The sequence below is a fragment of the Sorex fumeus genome, unplaced genomic scaffold (assembly GCF_029834395.1).
Source record: "Sorex fumeus unplaced genomic scaffold, SorFum_2.1 ptg000002l, whole genome shotgun sequence".
In the NCBI taxonomy this organism is placed as follows: domain Eukaryota; kingdom Metazoa; phylum Chordata; class Mammalia; order Eulipotyphla; family Soricidae; genus Sorex; species Sorex fumeus.
In genome coordinates this window covers 25026284-25050261 of record NW_026606059.1, presented here as the reverse complement: position 1 = coordinate 25050261, position 23978 = coordinate 25026284, and the positions used below count along the sequence as shown (strand labels likewise).

The 23978-nt window shown below is 41.6% G+C and overlaps 1 pseudogene; it reads right to left on the bottom strand.

Moving 5' to 3' along the window:
• Window positions 1-5387: 5387 nt before the first annotated feature.
• Window positions 5388-7916, bottom strand: LOC130019874 (60S ribosomal protein L5-like; annotated as a pseudogene).
• Window positions 7917-23978: the final 16062 nt, after the last annotated feature.

The window sequence follows — 23978 nt, the reverse complement described above, 5'->3', positions numbered from 1 at the left end:
CGAAATGAGTCAGAAAGAGAGGGATAGACATAGAAAGATTGCATTCATCTGGGGGATATAAAGTAACAAAGTATGAGATTAATACCCAAGAATAGCTGAGATCAGCACCAGGAGGATTACTCTATAACTTAGAGGCCAGCCGGGTATCCTAGAGGAAAGGGCAGTTCAGATAGAGAAGGGAGCACCAAATAAAGGATGTTTGGAGGATCCTCCCAGGAGGGGAGATGCATGTCGAAAGTAGACTATGGACTGAACGTGTTTGCCACTCAATGCCTCTTTTGCAGACCACAACACCCAAACGGAGAGAGAGAACACAGGGGATTGCCCTGCCACAGAGGCAGGGGGGGATGGGGGGATGGGGGTGGGAGGGATATTATCCATGGTGGTGAAAAACGGGCACTGGTGGAGGGATGGGTATCTGATCATTGTATAATTGAAACCCAAGCACAAAAAATTGTAAATCTACAACTGTAAAAAAAAAAAATAAAAAAAAATAATAAATTTAAAAAAAAAGAAAAGAGAAAGTTTTCAATATCTCAGAAAATGAATGCAATAATTCTTACCTGGCTGTTTTCTGAAACTTGAGTGAATCTTACTAGAAGAGATGTATACTACTTTCAAATAAGTAAATGCATAACAAATGGTGATGGTGCTGATGGTTCTATATTAGAAGATAGTGTTTATAGTAACTGCTTCTCCAGATGTCACTTATAATTATTTTTGTATTTTTATATTAAAATATAACAGCCCCCTAGGACTGTGTGTTCCTTGAAGGCACCAATCTCCCATATGGTGCCCCACCCAGACATAGAACTTCTCACTGCGTTAGTGAGTAGTTGAATGAGTAAACGAGGAAAGATTTTAAAAACAAGCGAGGAATGAGATAGAAACCCAAGAGAGGAATCTTATCAAACTCAGGAAAGGTCATCTTAGTTTCACAAGGGGATAAAATCAAAAGAAATAGAGAATGTCAAAATCAAAGTTATTTCTTTCTGTGTTACATGACTTGTCACTGCTTTTCCCTGACAGTTTTTTTTTCTTTTGCTTTAGTGCTATTTCTTTCTTCAGATTAGATTTCTTATCTGTCAACATGACATAAAATGTCTGTTCCAAACCCTTATGATCTCCCATGCCCTGAGTACAATAAATCTATGCCATTTTGAGTTTTGTACTGATTTCTGCTTAATGTCAGGCTGCCCAGAGATGCCTGGAAACCTCAAAGACCTTCCCATAGTTGGGTTTAGTCTGTGATACAAACCGGAAATGTTAAGTCTCAGAATGTGGCACCCTTCACCCCCCAGTCTCAGATTTGCCTAAGTGACCTTGCTCCCAGATGGACTCAGATAAACCCTGTCTGGTCTGCCCATGGATATTTCCAACTGACATATTCAGAGACCTAAATGGAGCTGACTGGTCAAGGACTGACTGCCTGAATAAATTTACATGATTTGTCAAAGGAGAGATACTTGCAGATGTTAGGCAAATCTGCCTTGCATGCGGCAGATGCCAGTTCAATTATTAGCACTGCATTAGTCAGTAGTGATGCCTGAGCACAGATCCAGAAGGAAGTCCTGAGAATCATTGAATGTCGCCCAAATTCCTCCCTCATCAATCGCCCCTCCAAAACAAAACAAAACAAAACAAAACAAAACAAAACAAACAAGTTGGTAAGAACTGGATGATCTCTCTCATTCAATTACTAACATCATGGTGGGGCACCATATGGGAGATTGGTGCCTTCAAGGAACACACAGTCCTAGGGGGCTGTTATATTTTAATATAAAAATACAAAAATAATTAGTAATAGATACTAACATCAAAGATCATAAATTGCTATAACATGGATCCACCAAAAGAAATTAAAGCTCAATAACAAACCTAAGAAATGGAAAAAAAAACCACTGCATTCATGGCAGAATTCAGAGAACACACAAGCGGTCACTATGTAATAATAAGGGGTAACAGCCACAAGAAGGTATAATAAATTTTATAAAACTAAATAGCACTGGAGCACTGTAGCACTGTCCTCACGTCATTCATTGATTTGCTCGAGAGGGCACCAGTAATGTCTCCACTGTGAGATTTGTTACTGTTTTTAGCATATCGAATATGCCACAGGGAGCTTTCCAGGCTCTGGTGTGGGGGCAGGATACTCTCTGTAGCTTCCCGGGCTCTCTGAAGGAATTGAACCCGGGTCGGCCATGTGAAAGGCAAATGCCCTACTTGCTGTGCTATCACTCCAGCCCATAAAACTAAATAGAAGAAATAAATAATAAATTATAGTTGGTGATTTTAAATCTTCAATCTCAACAATATATTGATTATCCAGACAGAGAATCAATGAAAAAGCAATGGATTTGAGTAACGCTACAGACCAAATTTTTCTTTAATTGTGATTAGCCCAAGCTCAAAATTCATGTGCCCATTGATTTTTTTTCCTTGAAAAAAGGATCCATAGTTTTGTGATTTTTTTTTATCCCCCACAGATTTTGAAATGGACTTCTGCCCGAACTTTTTTTTACAAAATGCCATTTTTCCTGTCACCACCCAAAGGTAAGACATCACTCTTTGGGCCACTCTTGAATGTATATTTTTAGGAAATAGGAGCAAGTGTCATCCTCTATCAAAAAGTTTGATTTGTTGGTGCTAGAGTCATTATGTGGCAGGTAAGGCACTTACTTGCATGCAGTTGATTTGGGTTCAATCTTAAGCATTGCCTCTTTTTCCTGAGCCTCACCAGGAGTGCTGCCTGAGTACAGAGCCAAGACTAAGTCCTGGCCACTGCGTGGTGGGACCCCAAAATGAACAAACACCGAAAACAGCACGTTATTAATTTTAGATAAAAATTTAAAAGAATTAATTATGAGACCGATTTTAAGAAATGATACATTTTCAGGTACTCTCTTTTTAAAAAATATTTTGGACTCTTTTGGAAAAACAAGGAAGACATTCTTGCTTCTACTGTCCTAAATCAAGAACTAGAAAAATTGTGACACAATGGTTCTTCATCAGGTTGCCTGTTACCTAGAAGATCTTAAAGAATGTAGTGCTCATGTTTACAATAGCCAAAATCTGGAAAAAAACTGAGTGCCTAAGAACAAATGACTGGTTAAAGAAACTTTGGTACATTTACACAATGAAGTACTATGTAGCTGTTAGAAAAGATGAAGTCATGAAATTTACATACAAGTGGTACTACATGAAAAGTATCATGTTAAGCGAAATGAGACAAAAAGAGAGGGATAGACATAGAAAGATTGCATTCATCTGGGGAACATAAAGTAACAAAATAGGAGACTGACACCCAAGAGTGACTGAGATTAGTACCAGGAATTTTGCTCCATGGCTTGGAGGCCAGCTACACATGCTAAGGGAAAAGAGAGCTCAGATAGAGAAGGGAGCACCAAATAAAGGGTGTTGGGAGGATCCTCCCAGGATGGGAGAAGCATGCTGAAAGCAGACTATAGAGCGAACATGATTGCCACTCAATGCCTCTTTTGCAAACCACAACACCCCAAAGGAGAGAGAGAACAAAAGGGAATGCCCTGCCACAGAGGCAGGGTGGGGTGGGGAGATGGGGGGGTGGGAGGGATACTGGGACCTGTGGTGGTGAAAAATGGGCACTGGTGGAGAGATGGGTATTTGATTATTGTATAATTGAAATCTAAGCACAAAAATTTGTAAATCCACAACTGTACCTCATGGTGTTTCACTAATAAAAATTTTTAAAAAAGATAAAGGTAAAGGTAAAGGCCCTCCCGTTGATCGTCGATTTGCTCGAGCGGGCCCAGTAACGTCTCCATTGGAGACTTTGTTGTTACTGTGTTTGGCATATCAAATACTCTAGGTAGCTTGCTGGGCTCTCAGAGAGGGGAGGAGGAATCGAACTCGGGTCGGCCATGTTGGCCGCTTGTAAGGCGAAAGCCCTACCGCTGTGCTATCACTCCAGCCCAAAAAAAGAGGAAAAAATAAATAAAATTTTTATTAAATGACAAAAAAAAAGATTGTAGTGTTTAAACACTACACCTGGACATTTTTGTGTTCTTTGGTCTGGTGTTGAATCTCATTGCTTGCCTATTGTGATGTGGAATTCAATTTGGGAACACTTGTTAATTATTGGGTTATTTATTCTAAGAATGGAATTTTTGTTTGACATAACTGAGATCTGAATGTCTACTCTTAGGGAATGAGACTGTTAGAACTTCCTCTGGCTCATGCCTTCAGTTAGACAACTAAGTACTAAGAGTTAGAGCGTGAGTTACTAATTCAGGCAGCAATATTGACAAGAACAATTAAAAGATTTTTTCTTCTACTTGAAAAGAAATGGAATACTTTAATTCAATAAAAAATTGTTATTGGGCAAATGTACTATAAGCAATGAATGATGAGATGAAGAATGAGAATAGCTAATAACTATCACAAATTCCAGAAGAATTTTGAGACCATAAACACAGTCTTAAATGGAATTCAAAATAAATAAAATTCAATATTAATTGCAATGTTCAAATATAATTTCAAAATTTTTAAAAAATTGGAAATACTTGCTTTTTTTCCTGTGATTTGAAAGCATTTATATTTTATCGTGTTGTAGTGGTAAATAGAAGGACATAAAAAAATTTAGATGTACCAAACCCAGGAGGTTTACTTCATGGCTTGGAGGTCAGCCATACATGCTAAGGGAAAAGGGATCTCAGATAGAGAAGGGAGCATCAAATAAATGGTGTTGGGAGGATCCTCCCAGGATGGGAGAAGCATGCTGAAAGTAGACTATAGACCGAACATGATTGCCACTCAATGCCTCTTTTGCAAACCACAACACCCAAAAGGAGAGAGAGAACAAAAGGGAATGCCCTGCCACAGAGGCAGGGTGGGATGGAGGGGATGGGGGGTGGGAGGAATACTGGGATCAGTGGTGGTGGAAAATGGGTGCTGGTGGAGGGATGGGTACTGGATCATTGTATAACCGAAACCCAATACAAAAATTTGTAAGTCTACAACTGTACCTCATGGTGTTTCACTAATAAAAATATAAAAATAAAATTTTGAAAAATATAAATAATTATTTTGCTGTATGACCTAATCTTGTATATATATTAAATATGTATTAGTACTTATATATTAATTTTGATTTGTTTTCAATTATTTTTTCTTTACTATTGGGTCATATTTTCTTATTTTGTTTTTAAACCTTGAGCCAAATGTGACTTTATTAAAAAGATGGCACCTATTTCCTGAGGGGGAAAAACGGCGCCAACAACTCCCATTTTATTATTTCAGTCTTTCCCCCCTGTAGTTTCATTAACAAGAGCTTTACACAGAAATCACTGCTTGGTCAATAGATTTAATACTGTCTTTGCAAAATCTCCATAAAAAAATCATGGTGGATGTTAACTCTCAGCAGCCCGCTCCTGAGCTCTGAGGAAACTTGCTTTCTTCTTGGGCTACCTGATGTTTCTTCTGGGCAAGAGACATTTTGGGACGGTTCAATCTCTTCTTTTCAACTTCTCTCTTAGGCTTCTTCTCATAAACAGGATTGGCCCGTATAGCCTCATGAGGTTTCTTATACATATTCTCCATCAGATCTGGAGTTATGTTGTTCTTTATGTACTGAGAAAACTGTTTCTTGCAGGCATCTTCATCTTCTTCCATTAGGTAACGCATGTACTCTGCAATGTTCTGCCCCATAATGTGTTTCCTATGCACTTCAGTGTTGAATTCCTTACTTTCCGAATCATAGCCAGGGAATCATTTGGTACTATGAGGAATGGACAAGCCTCCATACGCAGCTCCTTTCAGGGACCCAAAGACTTTGTTTCCAGTAGTAGTTGTGGCAAGTCCTGCGTCCAAATAGCAGGTGAAGGCACCAGGTGGTCCATCAATGCTTTCCATATTATATTCATCTCCAGTGACTTCCACTTGGCCTTTATAAATTTTGTCCATGCCAAATCTATTGAGAAGCCTGCGGGCTAGCAGCAGACCAGTACAATACGCTGCAGCATGATTTGTCAAGCCAACCTTCAGACCATACTTTGGAACTTCATGAGCATATGCCGCACAAACTATCATGTCTCCTTCTATACGAGCATAAGCAATCTGGCAAATGATGTCTCTGTTGGTGACACGGACGATCATCCTGTATTTTTGTGTATTGTATTCATTTTTATTTTTTTAAATTTTTTTGTAGGAGTACTGCTATTTATTCAGCCACTGATTAGCTGATTGAATTGGGCATGAACTCTACCTTATTTTTTATTTATGTTTTTTCTTTTTATATTTATTTATTTAATCACTGTGGGAAAAGTTACTAAACTTTCAGGTTTAAGTCTTGGTTATACAATGATCAAACATCTTTCCCTTCACCAGTACTCATTTTTCACCACCAAGAAACCCAGTATACCCCCCTCCCACCTCTCCAAATGCCAGTGAGGCAGATGATTTCTACTTAACTCTTCTCTACATTGATTACATTCATTATTTCGACAAAAGAAGCACCATTATTTTTTAGAATTTCCCCCCAAACAATCAGAATTGCTGAAAAGGCATTGTGAACTATTTTGTTTTCTATAGAAGGTTATGAGAATCATATAATGTCACGCGGCCACAATTTTGCATTTCTGCAAAGAGCCAAATAATTATGAGATTGGTTTCTGTGTGTCCAGTGTTATGGCCGTGCCAGAAAGCCGCTTGTGTGGGGTAACTCATGACTTCGGTAGGGCGTGAAGGACGTGCTGGTACCGCCCCCCTTTTCATGAGACTGCAGTTGCCCTGTCACCACCGGCTCGTACCTGGCTTTCCTATAAGCTCTGAGGTGGTGGCCACCTTGCTGCCAGGGGGGAAAAAGGTGGAAGGGAGCAACACCCTTTCCCTCCCAGGGATGCACGGCGCCATAGTTTAATGCAAGGTCCATTCACTTTCCTTCTGCAAGCTGCGGGTTCTGGATTAAGTCCTTTTGCCTCTGGAGCCATGGCCGTGCCAGAAAGCCATTTGTGGGAGGCAACTCGTGACCTCGGTAGGGCATGAAGGATGAGCCAGTACCGCCCCCCTTCCCATGAGACTGCAGTTGCCCCATCACTGCTGGCTCATACCTGGCTTTCCAATAAGCTCTGAGCCAGCAGCCACCTTGTATGCAGTCCTGATGCATTTCTGCCAAAAGCCGCTCGGTTTCAAGATTTGTTTCTGAGTCTCTGGTATCATGGCTATTAATCAGCTTGATCAGGAGCCAGAGAGGCCTTTCATGGGCAGCAACTCAGGGTCTCGTTGGGATGGGGAGAAAGAGTCGGCTCCACCCCTATGTGGTGAAGCCTCGTGTGTCTCATCACTGCAGGCCCAAACCTGACTGTCCAGTGGCCTCTGGAGGATGGTGGTCACTGGGCTGCCAAGGGGAACAGGCCAAGGCACAAAACCTATTCCCACCTGGAGTGGCCCAGCGCCAGTAACCTACTGCAGTAACAGGACGCATTTCTGCCAAAAGCCTTTGGGTTCCAAGATTCGTTTCTGAGATTCTGGGATCATGACCATTAAGCAATTTGATCAGGAACCAGAGAGGCCATTCCTCCAATTATATAGCTGAGCCGAAGGTGGTTTGTGGGTGTGTCTCCCACATACCTAACTTTTGGCTGTTTACTTTCTTGGTAAACTTTGCCCCAAGTTTTTGGGGTCTGGCCAAAGGCACAGCAGAAATTTGGGGGTATCTGAAAGTCTGACATTGCCATCAGGCTGCTGATGCACTCGCCTCCCAGGTACAGATTGACCTGCTGGCAGCACCATACTCCCTTATTTATTTTTATCCTGGATTACCAAGCTTTTCCGAGCATATCAGTCTTGCCCTCTTGCCATCTTCGAAATTTCACTTGCTATCTCTTGAAGTACGCCTTATTCTTGACAATTTTAACAAAACCCATCCTGCGGAACAGAGATGGCCGTCAGCGGCTTGACACAGAGCCACAGGCCAAGCAGCCCTCTGGGAGGGAGAAAAGCCATATTTTCTTCTTTGAATGCATGATAGTCCTTGATATTTTCATATTATCAAGACAGGAAGGAGTCAAGTAGGAGGCCCCTGGCAAGGAATTTTGGGAAAAATAAGACCAAGATATGATCTAAAGTAGTTGCTCTGTTTCTAGTGTGTATGTGAACCCCAAAGCATGAAGGCTGGACTCCTTTTGGAGATGTAGAAACTGAGCCTTGATGAGACATTGAATGATGCCAGTGCCAACCAAGAAGAAGCTGGGCCTCTCAGGAGGGGAACTTTGACAGCAGCATAGGCTGTAATAAGACTGAAAGATCACCAAAAGTTAAAAGCCCTTTCCCTTTGACAACACCCTGCAGAAAACTCCAGATCAAGGCAATTTGGAGAAAATCCATGTATAACCCCTTCTCAAGCCACTGGAGCTTTCCCCATTCCCTAGAGAAGCCCAGGTCTCTCTTGAACATGTTTCCTTTTCTTTGTCTCCTGCTAAATTCTTTTCTACAAAAATAGAAAATTTTGGAAAACCTGGCGAGAGTCCCCCATTTTAACTTTTCTTATCCTACAAAAGGCAAATGGTTGGTTCTAACTGAGGCTGGATTCTTCCCAAACTTGGGTGGTAGGAACAAATACTCAAATATTCATGTAGATCAAATGGACTTTAGGTGTAGCCAGGTAGTTACCTTATGTGGGATTGGTGGGACTCTAATGACATGTCACACAGATATAATGGGCATAGCTTTTACCAATCTTACCCTCCTGGACACATTTGCTGATGAAATGGAGGTGATCGAAGCTGAAAAGTGGTAGATAGTAACTCTTTCTCTATTGAGGCTAAAGCTTCCTTTACCTCTCTACTTACTGACTTCATACTAACAATATCAATTTTATACTGTTAGATATACTTGGATCTTATGGTGTATATATATACATATATATATATATACTGTTAGATATACTTGGATATGTCTATCTATCTATCTATCTATCTATCTATCTATCTATCTATCTAATGTGTGTGCATGTTTTAGATATGCAGCACTGTAGCACTGTCCTCCTGTTCATCGATTTGCTCAATCGGGCCCAGTACCATCTCCATTGTGAGACTTGTTACTGTTTTTGGCATACCAAATTCCTTGAGAACATCATGAGATGACTGGAATGGGAAGGTATGGGAGTGAAGATAGATGTTCAGCAACTACACCACATCCATTTTGCTGATGACATTGTTCAAATAACACCAAATATTAGCCAAGCGGCACAAATGATGGCTGACTTCGACCGTGAGTGTGGAAAGGTCAGAGTCCAGCTGAATCTCACGAAGACAATGTTTATGAGAAACAGTTTTGTTCTTGATGTTCCATTCGCTTTCAATGAAATGAACATCTCTGAATGCAACAGTTATGTGAACCTAGGTTGAGAAGTCAACATGACGAATGACCTGGCACCTGATTTGGGCAGGAAGAAGAGAGCAGCTTGGAATGCCTTTAAGTGCGTCAAAGAAATAGCTAAGAGGATGAAGAACCTCTGGCTCTGGGCACATCTCTTTGATTCCACTCTTCTTCCTGCATTAACATACACCTCAGAGACCTGGGACCTACGCAAACAGGATGAGAACACTATTTGGGTCTACCAAAGAGGAATCGAAAGAGCTATGCTTGGAGTATCACTTTTCACTCAAATGAAAGAAAGAATCTGGAGTTCCGACCTTCGTTGATGGTCAAGAATCAGGGATGCTGTCTTGTTTGCAAAGGTGTCAAAAATCAGATGGACTGGACATGTAAGGGGATTTGGAGACGACCACTGAACTAGAGCTGTTACTGACTGGATTCCATGGGATGTCAAAAAACCATGTGGCTGCCCACCTACCAGATGGTCAGACTTCATCAAGACTCTGAACGGTTGATTTGAGGCTCTTCATGTTCCTCGAACGAGCCCGTGATAGGGACGAATGGAGACATTACTGGCCCCACTCGAGCAAATTGATGAGTAACGGGATGTCAAGTGATCAACTGATAAATAAATATATGTGCTACATTAATTTCATTACTTAAAAGTTTAATTCTATTCTTTGACATTCAATTGACCCCCTTCCTTGGATTCACCTACTTCCCCTTTCTTCTGTTAACCTCAAATTTTGCTTTAGAGTACAAAAGTTTGCTTTTGTATTATGTAGTTCATTTATTAGCTTACTTTATATCTTACACTATTAAATATATGTACATATATGTTGAACTATGTAGAACTTATATGTTGTATATTGAACTTATCTATGCAGATAAACTATTTTGAACCAGTTTGGTTCTGTTGTGAGATAGTAACAAAAGTAACCTTTGATCTAGGTCAAATTGTTATCCACCAGGTTAGCAATCTTGTGGTTACTCTAGTCAATGGCTTATGAATTATAAGTTTCATTTCATCTGGTTAGAGTGAACAGGTGCTATTTTCTGTCTTACATGAGTACATGGATGGTTCCTTCTAATAATTCAGTCCACTTATTTGCTTTAAGAAATTTACTCCTATCTACTGCATTTGTAAAGTTCCCCATCTTTTTTGGGGGGCAGACTTAGTGGTGCTCAAGGTTAACTCCTAGCCCTGTGCTCAAGGGTCACTCCTGGCAGTGCTCAGAAAACTTTTTGGGGTGCTGGGTATCAAACTGGGGTTGGGTGCATGCAAGACAAGCACCTTATAGCTGTACTATCTCTCCAGCCTTTCCCCCTTTAAATAATAGAAGTAAAATTTTTTAATATTAAACTCAATCCACTACTCTTTGGTTGCAATCAATCATTTAAACTTTATAAGCTTAATGTCTAAAAGTATAACAACTGGATAACCCATTTTTGAAAATGATTTTTTCTATTATTTGTTGTTGTTCCTGCTATTCTGCAGAAGGTATATCATACTTCCATTTTGTATATGTTGAAGTCACCCCACATTTTATTAAGGAAATTTTCTTCAGCACTTTCATTTGAAATACATCTTAATCAGCTCCTTTTCTTGTTAATCTTTTTATAGAACATTGACCAAGAATCTTACTGTGCTGAAATTTTAATTTTGATGAACATTTTGAAGATATTTAATCCTTTTGTTTTGAAAAAATATAACTAGTTTTTGTATATTTTGGGATAGAGTAAATACCCAGGGAAGGAATAGTTAAATAGCAGATGTTTTGTGAGTTGGCATTAGTTGATTATAGGTCTTCTTACCAGATTCTAACTAGTTCTTGAAATTGTTCAGGAGTATTGTCAATTATATTAAAATGAATAAATACTAGCATTTTATCACCAAGAAGTATGCTCCATGGGAAAAATGGGATAATAAATCAGCTTAATATTTTTGCAATTCTGTTTAATAATAATTGTAATCAGTTTTTATATTTGAAATAGCTATTTTACTTATTTCTTTATTCTGTCTTTTCTGATCACCAGTTATGACTCTTTTGTAATATCCTACTTTTACAGAACTGCACTTCTCTTGGGTTCTATTATCACCACATTCTATCAGTTCCCTTCAAAGTGGAGTATTCTCTCTCTCTCTATAAAATATGTATGTTTACATATAAATAGATATACCATGTTTATATGTACATATATAGTCTATATGATATGGATGTACAAAATACTTTTACATCATAGTATATGAAATAATCTTACAGAATTTAATAATAATGATGGGAACTATACAACATGGACCAACAAAATTATTTCCAGGAAGAAACTTTAAAATTTCAGACAAAACTTCTCTCCAAATACATGGGTCAGCTTCAGACTCGGAAGATGAGTGTCAACCTGGAGCGCAGAAGGGAACATATAACATCACTGTTCACTGATTAGATTTTTTGGGCATTTCACAGTGAAATACCAAAATATTTCCAACTTATTGAAGTCTTGTGACATTTAGGTGGGAACTGAAAATAGGCTTGAAGAGAAGATTTTTCTCACGTAATGAGTTATTATTATCCTTACAAATTTGTATGGAAGTGTACTAGCTGAAAAGAAAGTACTTGGAAATATGCGCTTTGGAAATAATGTCTGTATATTAGGGAACCATAATGAGAAAATAACTGCAACATGATTATAAAAGAAAAATTTAGCACTTAATAAATAATTAAGTAATTTGTACTCCATGTTCCAGTGAAAAATTATTATTGATGCAAAAAAATCTCAGTTTTGTATGAGTCATAATCTGGACTTGCACATACAAAGAATGAAGAACATTGGAAGTGGTGAACTTAAATTCTTTTTTTTACAATATATTTCTCTTTCAAATACAAACAACTGTTTAATTGTTCAGTGTATTCTGATGTTTATAACATAAAAAAGTAAAAAATCTAATAACAAATCACAGATACTAGAAAAAAGAAATGAAGAAATGCTATGTGATAAAATATTCTTATATAGTATGAATTTATATAATATCATGTTGTTATATGTAATAAGTTAAACATTTATAATATAAATATGAAAGTAGTTAAAATCACATACAAAAATGTGAGAACAAAAAAGATCAATAAGATGAAAAACTTCTAAGTCCTAAAGAAGGCAGAGAAATAGGTCAAATAACAAAGAACACCTGAGGAAATTCTAAAATAAATAGTGTTAAGATATATAAATATATCGAGAGAGTCATACATATATAATCATATTAACGTGTGAACTGGAAGGTTAGGGTCAAGGGTAAGGTATCATGAATATTCTGGTGATGAGGGTAACCGAACACCAAGCCCATGAGTGTCAATATCATTGTAAACACATAACGTAAACTATGATAAAAAGAAATGAAAATGGTCCAACAACCTCAATTAAAGGCAAACATTGCAAACTGAATAAAAGCCAAGTTCCACATGCATAGCCTATAAGAAATTCACTTTAAATATCTTGACCCAAATGGATTAAAAGTGAAAGAAGAGGAAAACTCTTCCCATGAAAAGACTAATACAAGGAAAGCACATATCAAAGAATATCAAAGAATATTTCAGAGCTTTAAAATAATATCATGAAAATTTTATTAAAGGGAACAATTTCACAATGATTAAGTGAATGAATTCTTTAAGAGCTTATAGTAATCCTAAATGTTTATGCACCTGAAGTGGAACTTGGAAACCAAATTGGCAGAATAGTAGGTAAATATAAGCAAATCCACAATTTTATTTAGGAACTTGACTCCTCTTTCAATACTTCACATGACAGAGACAAAAGATATCCAAGAATATAGAAATAGAGGGGGTTAGCAAGAAGTGGACAGGAAGTAACGGTGGGGGTGGGGGCGAGGGCAGAGGTCTCAGGTACTTGGTGCTGTAGATGGTCCAGCTATATATCCAAGCAGCAGAGTCAGCGACACTGAAAGCAGGAGATCCAAACTACAATAACCAAACTTCAAAATGTACCTTTCAAAGAGGCAGATTCGGGAGTAAGAGGAGAGGCATGAGTGCAAAGGGCCTGGGAACACTGGTTGAGGGAAGTTGACACTTGTGGTGAGAAACAGAATGCCTAAAACCCAACTATGAATAACATTGTTAATCATAGTGTCTTAATTAAATTGAAAAATATGAAGTCTTAATAACACTATCAACCAGACTGACCTTCCTAGCTTTTATAGAAGATTCCGTGTGAAAAAACAAAGAAACACATAATATCCATTTATTTCAAGGATGCATTAAATATTTACCTAAAAGGACCATGTTCTAAGTCATAAATCTCACAGAATAACTGTCACCGTCACTGTCCTTCCGTTGTTCATTGATTTGCTTGAGCGGGCCCAGTAACGTCTCCATCGTGAGACTTGTTACTGTGTTTTGGTATGTTGAATACGTCAGGGGTATATTTTCAGAGTTTGGGTTGGTGGCTCATGTGATAGAGTACATGCATTTCATGTGTTAGGCCCTTTGTTTGATCACCAGCACTGCACGTATCACACCTCAACACTACTGGTGTACTTGAGGCCCCTTAACCCCATGTCTGTTGTCTTCCATCCATGTGTTCTAGCTACTTATCTCAGCCTCACCCCCATAGTTTCTTTTCTTCTCATCCTCATTTCTATGATTCAGGGTTAAGGGTAATCTGGGCATACCTTCTTTGATACCATGCTTTCACTCCTACTATTATTCTTCTAGATACCTAGAAACTTTTAATTTGGTGTTGTCTCATTTCTTTACTTTGGCTTTTGTTTCCCTTGTCATTGTGAGTCTACAAATACACCTCAAAAGTTTAACTCTACAGAAAGAAAGGGACAGACATAGAAGATTGCATTCATCTGGGAAACATAAAGTAACAAAATAGGAGACTAACACCCAAGAATAGCTGAGATAAGTACCAGGAGGTTTACTCCATGGATTTGAGGACAGCTGCACATTCTAGGGGAAAAGGCAGCTCAAAGAGAGAAGGGAGCACCAAATAAAGGGTGTTGGGAGGTTCCTCTCAGGATGGGAGATGCGTGATGAGAGTAGACTATAGACCGAACAAAATTGCCACTCAATGTCTCTTTTGCAAACCACAGAACTCAAAAGGAGAGAGATAACAAAAGGGAATGCCCAGCAATAGAGGTAGGGTGGGATGGGGGTATGGGGAATGGGAGGGATACTGGGACTGGTGGTGGTGGAGAATGGGCACTGGTGGAGGGATGGGTATTCGATCATTGTATACCCAAGCACAAAGGTTTGTAAGTCTACAACTGTACCTTATGGTGTTTCACTAATAAAAATTTTAGGAAAAAAAAGTTTAACTCTAGAAATTTATCTCCTACATTTTCTTCTGCATTTTTACAGTTGTAGGTATCATATCTAAGTCATTGCTCTGAGTTAATTTTTGTGCATTAAACAATAATATAATTTCTGTCATTTTCTTTACATGTGGATGTTTAGTATTCCTAATTCCATTTGTTGGAAAGACTTTCCTTTTTCCATTGTCTGACCTATTGTCTTTGTCATAAATTAAATGACTATGTGCAGTTTAATTTCTGGGATATCTATTTTATTCCACTGGCCCGTGAGTCTGTTTTTAATGATGATTATTACCTTGTAGGATAAGCTGAATTTGAAAAGTGTGATGCCTTTGTCTTTTCTCTCAGAACTGCCTTGATTACAAATTTTATTATTTTGTTCTTTTTGGTTTGGGGCCACAACCAGTGGTGCTCAGAGGCTTCTTTTGGTTCTGCGCTTGAGACCAATACTGCTGGTGCTCAGGGGATCATTTTGAGTCCTATGTTTCTCTCTTAAAGAAGGTTTTAAGGGCTGGAGAGATAGTACAGGGGTCAAAGTGCATGCCTTGTATGCTACTGACCCCAGGCCAATCCCTAGCACTACAAGTACCCTTAGTACTTCCAGGAGTGACCCATGAACATCATCTGGTATAGTCTAATTTTCCCCAGCTATAGAAGTTTACAAATTCCTCTATAGCTCAAAGCATTCGAGGAACTACCACTTTTAATTTTTTTCCTTTCCATATACTTTCTCTTCTCATACTCCTTCCTCATCACCCCACTCCCCACAGTTGCTGTGATCTCCTCTCCCCCTTTAAGAGTCGATGCCCTCCAACTGTGGACTTCTGCAAGGCTGGCACTGAACAAGTGACTGTGTCAGTGCAGTGGGAGAGAAGCCAAGGGTGTGTTTGGCCTCTGTGTGAAGTCAGTTAGTGACACATGCAACTCTAGCCATCAGCCAAACCCAAATAACGTCTGAACTTCAACTATTACCTGCCTGCTAATTATATCCACACTTGCATGCTTAGTGCTAATTCATCCCTAAGAGTAGTAAGTCATCATAACATATAAGCTCTTCTCATAGAATCAAATACTACTGCAGCTTGAAGGAATTGACTGCATTATGCCTCACTTCAGTTTTCTCTCAGGTGAGAAACAATGGAGGCTAGGTAGAATGTTGGGCTGGAGCAATAGCACAGCGGGTAGGGCATTTGCCTTGCACATGACCAACCAGGGTTCGATTTCTCCATCCCTCTCAGTGAGCCTGGTAAGCTACTGAGAGTATCCGGCCTGCACAGCAGAGGCTGACAAGCTCCCTGTGGCGTATTCATCTGCCCAAAACAGTAACAACAAGTCTCACAATGGAGATGTTACTGGTGCCTGCTTGAGCAAAATCGATGTACAATGGGAGGACAGTGCTACAGTGTTACAGTACTACAGGTAGAATGTTTACCCGACTCAACTAAGGTCAGACATAGGCCTAGGATTTACACTTTTTTATCTCCTTGTTCAATGCTCTTTCCATCATATCAGATCTAGTATTCAAATTTAAAAGTTCAAAATCACCGTCACCATCACTGCCATTGTTCTCCTGTTGCTCATTGATTTGCTCAAGCGGGCCCAGTAACGTCTCCACTGTGATACTTATTGCTACTGTGCTTGGCATATCGAATATGTCACAGGTAGCTTGCCAGGCTTTGCCATGCGGGCGAGATACACTCGGTAGCTTGCTGGGCTCTCTGAGAGGGGTGGAGGAATCAAACCTGGGCTGACCAGGTTAAAAATAGCACTTACATTTTATTTAATAACTAGATACTTATTTTCATATTGACAACTTAATTCTGTGTTTTCTAATATTTCAACTCTTCAACAGTTCATATAGTTACCATCCTGTTTGTTAAATTATGTTCTTATACAATAAATTATGATACAGAGATTATAAAACCCAGCTCCCAGAAGAGAACAGCCCAGAGAATCCTGCCCCTGCGCCTGGCTGTCCTCACCGGGGCCCCTTGGAGGGGGGCGGCTTGAGTTTCCCTCCCCACCCCGACAAAGGCTCTAGCAGCCGAAGACCTCCAGAACCAGCCACCACCATGCTGAGACCACTCTCCACACGCATGAAGGTACTGGCAGAGGAACAAAGGCATGCGGGTCCCGGGGCTGAAATCTCCAAGCCTGCTCGGATCGGGGCTGAGCATCCTCCACCCAGATCCTCCACCCTCCAGTAGGCAGGGGTCAAACCCAACAACTGGCCCCCTGGCGCCGTGTAATCCCATCAACGGCCAAGATACAGAGACTATAAAACCCAGCTCCCGAAAGCGCACAGCTGCAAATGCGGCCACGCGACATCTTATCTCATTCTTACTTTGGACAAACCCAGCAGATTACCGAATGTAACCTGCCCACAGTGCAGAGTCTGGCAAACTCCCCATGGTGTACCCAATATGCCAAATACCAGTAACAATGATGGGTCTCATTCTCCTAAGCCTGAAAGAGCCTTGAATATGGCATTTTTAAAAAAAATCTCAGGGCTAGGATGAATGAGATGTTACTGGGGCCTGCTTGAGTCGATCGACGAACAGCAGGATGGTCGTGATCATGATCAACAATAATTAAAGATCATTCACTGGACATTATATAGTTGTTTTGTTTCTTTATAGCCCATCTCACGGTCGGTCATGGTCCTCCCGTTGTTCATCGATTTGCTCGAGCGGGCCCAGTAACGTCTCCATTGGAGACTTTGTTGTTACTGTGTTTGGCATATCAAATACATCACAGGTCGCTTGCCAGGCTCTGCTGTGTGGGCAAGATACTCTCGGTAGCTTGCCGGGCTCTCCGAGAGGGGAGGAGGAATCGAACTCGGGTCGGCCATGTTGGCTGCATGCAAGGCAAATGCCCTACCGCTGTGCTATCACTCCATAGCCCATCTGAGTGAGATCACTGAGTATTTATTTTTCTCTTGATTCATTTTGCTTAGCACAATCCTCTACGGTTTAACTTATATTGTAGGCACAATGAAAGAGGAATCTTGCACACAAGTCAAATTATCAAAATTAAAATTTCCCATCATGAACAATCAAAATATCTTTCTGTTTTTAACCATTTCAGGAGTACTAGAATCAATAATTTCTTACTCTGGCTGTGTGCGCCAGTACTTGGCAGCTTTGTTGTAGTACTGTTCCAAAAACTATTTACAAGACCACCAAAAAGAGCCAGCTTGTGACTAATTGGCAATGTTTTGAGAGAACTGATATATATTTGAACTTAGGCAAAGATGGAAATCATGGGCATTTGGGTTCATCTGATTTTCCATTTTGTTCTGTTATCAATTAGCTACAAACATGTTGTATAGTCTCGAGAGCACCACCCAACTGCCAAATGATTCTCTTCAAATTGAAAGCATATCATTCTTTTCAACATCATTGTTGCCACGGCCAAATTCATGAGCTTATGTCACTTTTGCACAAAGTTCCAAGAGGGGTTGATTTTCCTTTAAGCATGTTCTTGATCTTTCTGCTGGGTGATCAGTGTGGTATGATTAGATTGCTCACTGTAAAAACACTGGAGGGGTTGGGAGGACTCTGCTGAGAAAATTAAGCATTTGCTAGTAATCAGATTTTCACACTATTAAGTACCCACTGGGCTCTTCATTTATTCATTAAAAAATTTCAGATCCCATCTATTTTCAAACTGTCCTTTTGCAAGAGTGAAGAATTTAGGGGAAACTTTATAATTAAGACATACATCAAAACACTATTCACCCATTCACAAAAAAAATGCTTCTGATTGAATGCATCTGATTGAATTGTTCATAGTTCTATTTCTGGATTAATTTTTCTGAGGCATTTTCACTTAATTTCTTCTCTTCAGGCATCAAGACTGTTTTTTGTGTTGCCATTTGTCTTTGAAGCTTGCTTTTTCTGATTATAACTGCTCATGGGATCCTGTGTGCTTTTCTCAGTTTCTGAAATGATTCAAGAAACGTGAAGGAAGAAGAAATAATACTTATCTTTTTCAGACGTTAACTGCCAAAGAATTATCGAAGGATATCAGGAAAAGTATAGATGAATGTAACAAAGGATACATTCATGTGTTTACATAAATGTAAACATCCAGGAATAAAAATGTTGGTTTCGTTTTTTGGCTTTTGCAATATGACATTGTAGAAGCATGAGATTGCTCTGAAAAGTATAAAGTTTATGGGATTTTGATGTGAACTGAAAGAGATTTGGAGCATTGATATAGAGTGTTTGGTGGCATATAATTCTAAAAACTAAAATATAAACTTTAAGGAATACATGACTACTGGATTTTGAAAAAATGTCACACACTTTGGAAAAGAGGTGAGTATTCTTTTGTTCATATTTTAGACTGATTATATATAATTTTATTTTAGTAATCATCTTACCAAAATTCTCATAGATTACTTTATTGAGTAATTGGCATTACTAAATTTTTAATATTTCAGCCATTTTAAGATTCTTAGAAACTGAATTTATATTTTTATAATTAATAATAACTTATTTTTCTTTCATTGGTGACTACCATGTTAAAGGATCTTGTAACACTCTAAGTTGATTTTGGATTCGCTTAATCAAAGTGTGGTTATGATAGGATTTTCATATAATTTGAAATCAATCTATCATTTTCTTTATAAAAATGTTTTAATTTTCAAATCTATAACTTCACGCATACATTATAAGAACAATCATCCTACCTGAAATGGTTTAAAGTCACAAATTAGCCAAAATGCAAAGATAATTATTTGGGCTCAGCTCTGTAACTATTTTGTAGAGGGCATGGTTTCTTAGGAGATAAGGACAGGTAAAACAAGTCAGTTCTAATCTGCATTCAGGTTCTTATTTAAGTCACAGAAAATAACTTCAAAAGGAGCCAGAGAGCTAGTATAGTGAGTAGGGCACTTGTCTTGCACATGGCATATGGTGCCAGGAGTGATCATCAGGGCAGAGCCAGGAGAAAATCCCAAGCACTCTTTTGGTGTGGTCCCCAAACAAAACAAGAAAATAAAAAAGACTTTTAGTGGAAAACAGATTGTGAAGTAAAATGAAAATACTTTTATTTACAAGGGGAGAGAGAGAAAGAGAGAGAGGGGAAGGAGAGAGGGAGGGTGGGAGAGACAGAGAGAGAGGGAGAGGGAAGGAAAGAGGGAGTGCGGGGGAGAGAGAGAAAGAGTGGGAAGAGAGAAGGAGAGAGAGGGAGGGAGAGAGAGGAACTGAGGAAGAGAGAGGGGGAGAGAGAGGAAGGAGAAAGAGAGAGGTAGAGAGACAGGGTGAGAGAGAGGAGAAGCTCTGGAGTGGGGATGTTGGCTACTCTGGGATGAAGTGCTTAGCCTCCGCTCTGGGAAGCTAATTTTGTAATCTTTTCTCTATGCTGTCTCAGATTGAATTGAGGGTCAATGCTAGGGAATGTCGGGGCCGGGGTGAGGGGAGGACTTTAGTCTTGCGGGTTTCTTTGTTCCCCTCACTCTTGTCAGGACTGGCCATCAGTGATGATTCTGAGCTGGTGACAAGGTATTCTTTTTTTCAGGACAGATCTCCTCTCTCTGAACTTGTCTTGATTGTTTTATGACTTTTAAAAAATTTCTTCCTCTAATTTACTGCCAAGGGGCCCCCTAGCTGACAGTCAACTTCATCAACCAGACTGCAGGAGAAGAGAAGAGAATCCTTTCCTTTTCCCAACCTGTCACCATCCTTGGGCTGCGTGCATCTTCCTGGGGGAACTGATACAGGATTTTCTTGAGCTCTATGTCCTTCCGTCCATAATGATAGCACTGGGTAAACTAGAAATTCAAGTAAATACCCCCAAACAGGACCTCTTTTCCTTGACTGGTGGATTCTTGCCTTTGGTGTGAGAAAAATCACATGACAGGGCTTGGGACACAGCAGAGTGTCCAAGCCACAAGGCAACCACAGGAAGGGAGCAGTCAGATCAGGAAGGCAGCAGGTTCTCTGTGGCCATCCTGCTGTGTGTCTATAGATTTCAGATTTCAGGGTGCTTTAGGCTGGGTCCCAGCTTGGTGCCTTGTTTTTATGAAGAAAACTAGAGACAGAAAAGATTGGAATTTGAGGGGCTGGGTAGGGGTTAAGGCACTAGTTTTGCATGAAGCCAACACAAGTTTGATCCTCAGCACTGCATCTGGTGCCTGAACCCAGCCAGAAATGAACCTTGAGCACAGTTGTGTGTGGTTCCCCCTTCCCCACAAATTAACAATCACTGTGTCACTGTCATCCCGTTGTTTGTCGATTTATTCAAGCAGGTGCCAGTAACGTCTCTATTTCTCCCAGCCCTGAGATTTTAGCAGCCTCTCCTTACTCGTCTTTCCCAATGATTTGAGGCTCTTTCAGGGTCAGGGGAATGAGACCTGTTATCGTTACTGTTTTTGGCATATCAGATACGCCACAGGGAGCTTGCCAGACTCTGCCCATGTGGGCGGGATACTCTTGGTAGCTTGCAGGGCTCTCCGAGAGGCATATATTCATATATTTCTCTCCATGATTTTTTTCCTACTGTTTGAACCCCATCAAATATTGTGTGGTAATAATGAAAAATGGGTAGGAAGTGTCCTATGATGTGTTGCACGGGTGCGCAGTCCGGAAAGTGACCTGGAGCGTGGTGGTGGCTGGGCAATGGAGGTCGGCTGGTGGTTCTGGATCCCCTGGGGTGGGGAGGGCTCCCACCTGCCCCACCCTGGGGTGCCCCGAGTGAAAACAGCCTGGTGCGGAGTGCGGTGGCATGGTTATGGGAACCTCATTTTATGTTCCCTTCTGGGAGAAGCAGCCATGAGTTCTGCTTCTCCCTGAAGGTTCTACAAATCAACAACAGTGACATTAATACCTCCTTGGTTCACTCAGAGTCTAAGTGCAGAGCAGCACGTACTGGACTTCCAGAAGGACTCCATGTCTCTTTATACCTTTGGGAAAACCTAGGGTCTTCAGGTGAGACTATTGGTGGCAATAAAATACTGCCCCTATTTTCCATGGCCCCCAATTCCTGGTATGTGTTTTAGGGAAAACCATTCCTTGCAGCAAAGTGTTTATTTATTCCTGATCCACTGATGTGTTAACATACAGAGATGGGTCATTCTCAACAAGCAGTACCTTCTTTGTGAATAAGAGACTTAAACAGTGCTATGTCAGTTACTTTGTAGGGAATGTTCTTAGTCTGCAGATTGGAAAATCAGACTGATATGTTACCAGGGGTCTAAGATGCTAACTTAACTTTCAGTTCTCTAATAAATGAGGTTCTTTACTTATCATACATTACAAGTACTGCTGTTTCACTACACAATACCAGTGATAGAAAAGAACTTGTCAAGGGCCCGGGTTCCTCTCTGGGCATGTGCAGCTAGAAACAGCCCCGAGACAGCCGGTTTTCAACCCCTGAGCTGCGTGGGACGGGCACAGAGGCCCAGCTCTGGGCAACAAAGCTGAACGGCTCCAATTCCAACAGGTACAGCCCGCCCCCAAGGGCCTGGGTTCCTCTCTGGGCACGCGCAGCTAGAAACAGCCCCGAGACAGCCGGTTTTCAACCCCTGAGCCGCGTGGGACGGGCACAGAGGCCAGCTCTGGGCAACAAAGCTGAACGGCTCCAATTCCAACAGGTACAGCCCGCCCCCAAGGGCCTGGGTTCCTCTCTGGGCACGCGCAGCTAGAAACAGCCCCGAGACAGCTGGTTTTCAACCCCTGAGCCGCGTGGGACGGGCACAGAGGCCAGCTCTGGGCAACAAAGCTGAACGGCTCCAATTTCAACAGGTACAGCCCGCCCCCAAGGGCCTGGGTTCCTCTCTGGGCACGCGCAGCTAGAAACAGCCCCGAGACAGCCGGTTTTCAACCCCTGAGCCGCGTGGGATGGGCACAGAGGCCAGCTCTGGGCAACAAAGCTGAACGTCTCCAATTCCAACAGGTACAGCCCGCCCCCAAGGGCCTGGGTTCCTCTCTGGGCACGCGCAGCTAGAAACAGCCCCGAGACAGCCGGTTTTCAACCCCTGAGCCGCGTGGGACGGGCACAGAGGCCAGCTCTGGGCAACAAAGCTGAACGGCTCCAATTTCAACAGGTACAGCCCGCCCCCAAGGGCCTGGGTTCCTCTCTGGGCACGCGCAGCTAGAAACAGCCCCGAGACAGCCGGTTTTCAACCCCTGAGCCGCGTGGGATGGGCACAGAGGCCAGCTCTGGGCAACAAAGCTGAACGGCTCCAATTTCAACAGGTACAGCCCGCCCCCAAGGGCCTGGGTTCCTCTCTGGGCACGCGCAGCTAGAAACAGCCCCGAGACAGCCGGTTTTCAACCCCTGAGCCGCGTGGGATGGGCACAGAGGCCAGCTCTGGGCAACAAAGCTGAACGGCTCCCATTCCAACAGGTACAGCCCGCCCCCAAGGGCCTGGGTTCCTCTCTGGGCACGCGCAGCTAGAAACAGCCCCGAGACAGCCGGTTTTCAACCCCTGAGCCGCGTGGGACGGGCACAGAGGCCAGCTCTGGGCAACAAAGCTGAACGGCTCCAATTTCAACAGGTACAGCCCGCCCCCAAGGGCCTGGGTTCCTCTCTGGGCACGTGCAGCTAGAAACAGCCCCGAGACAGCCGGTTTTCAACCCCTGAGCCGCGTGGGACGGGCACAGAGGCCCAGCTCTGGGCAACAAAGCTGAACGGCTCCAATTCCAACAGGTACAGCCCGCCCCCAAGGGCCTGGGTTCCTCTCTGGGCACGCGCAGCTAGAAACAGCCCCGAGACAGCCGGTTTTCAACCCCTGAGCCGCGTGGGACGGGCACAGAGGCCCAGCTCTGGGCAACAAAGCTGAACGGCTCCAATTCCAACAGGTACAGCCCGCCCCCAAGGACCTGGGTTCCTCTCTGGGCACGCGCAGCTAGAAACAGCCCCGAGACAGCCGGTTTTCAACCCCTGAGCCGCGTGGGACGGACACAGAGGCCCAGCTCTGGGCAACAAAGCTGAACGGCTCCAATTCCAAACAGGAGACATTCCCAACTCCTCGCCCAGTGCCAGGGACTCTTTCCGGAGCCGCGGCCGCTAATGCGGTCGCGAAATATTTTCCCACTACATATGCCATAGGAACCATAAGCTAACTTCTTAGATGGAAACTTCTCTATTTTAGCTCAGCCACTAGAAATACAGTTGCCAATAACTCATAAGCCTATCTTAACTCACACTGCATATCAAGCAGAATAGTAACACTGAACGTGAAGGACTAAACCACACCTCTCACAATGGTAAAGCAACGCAAAAGCCCACCAAACATTCATATTGAAGAGTCTAGCCCAGATGACACCAACAGTACTGTAGTGTTAGA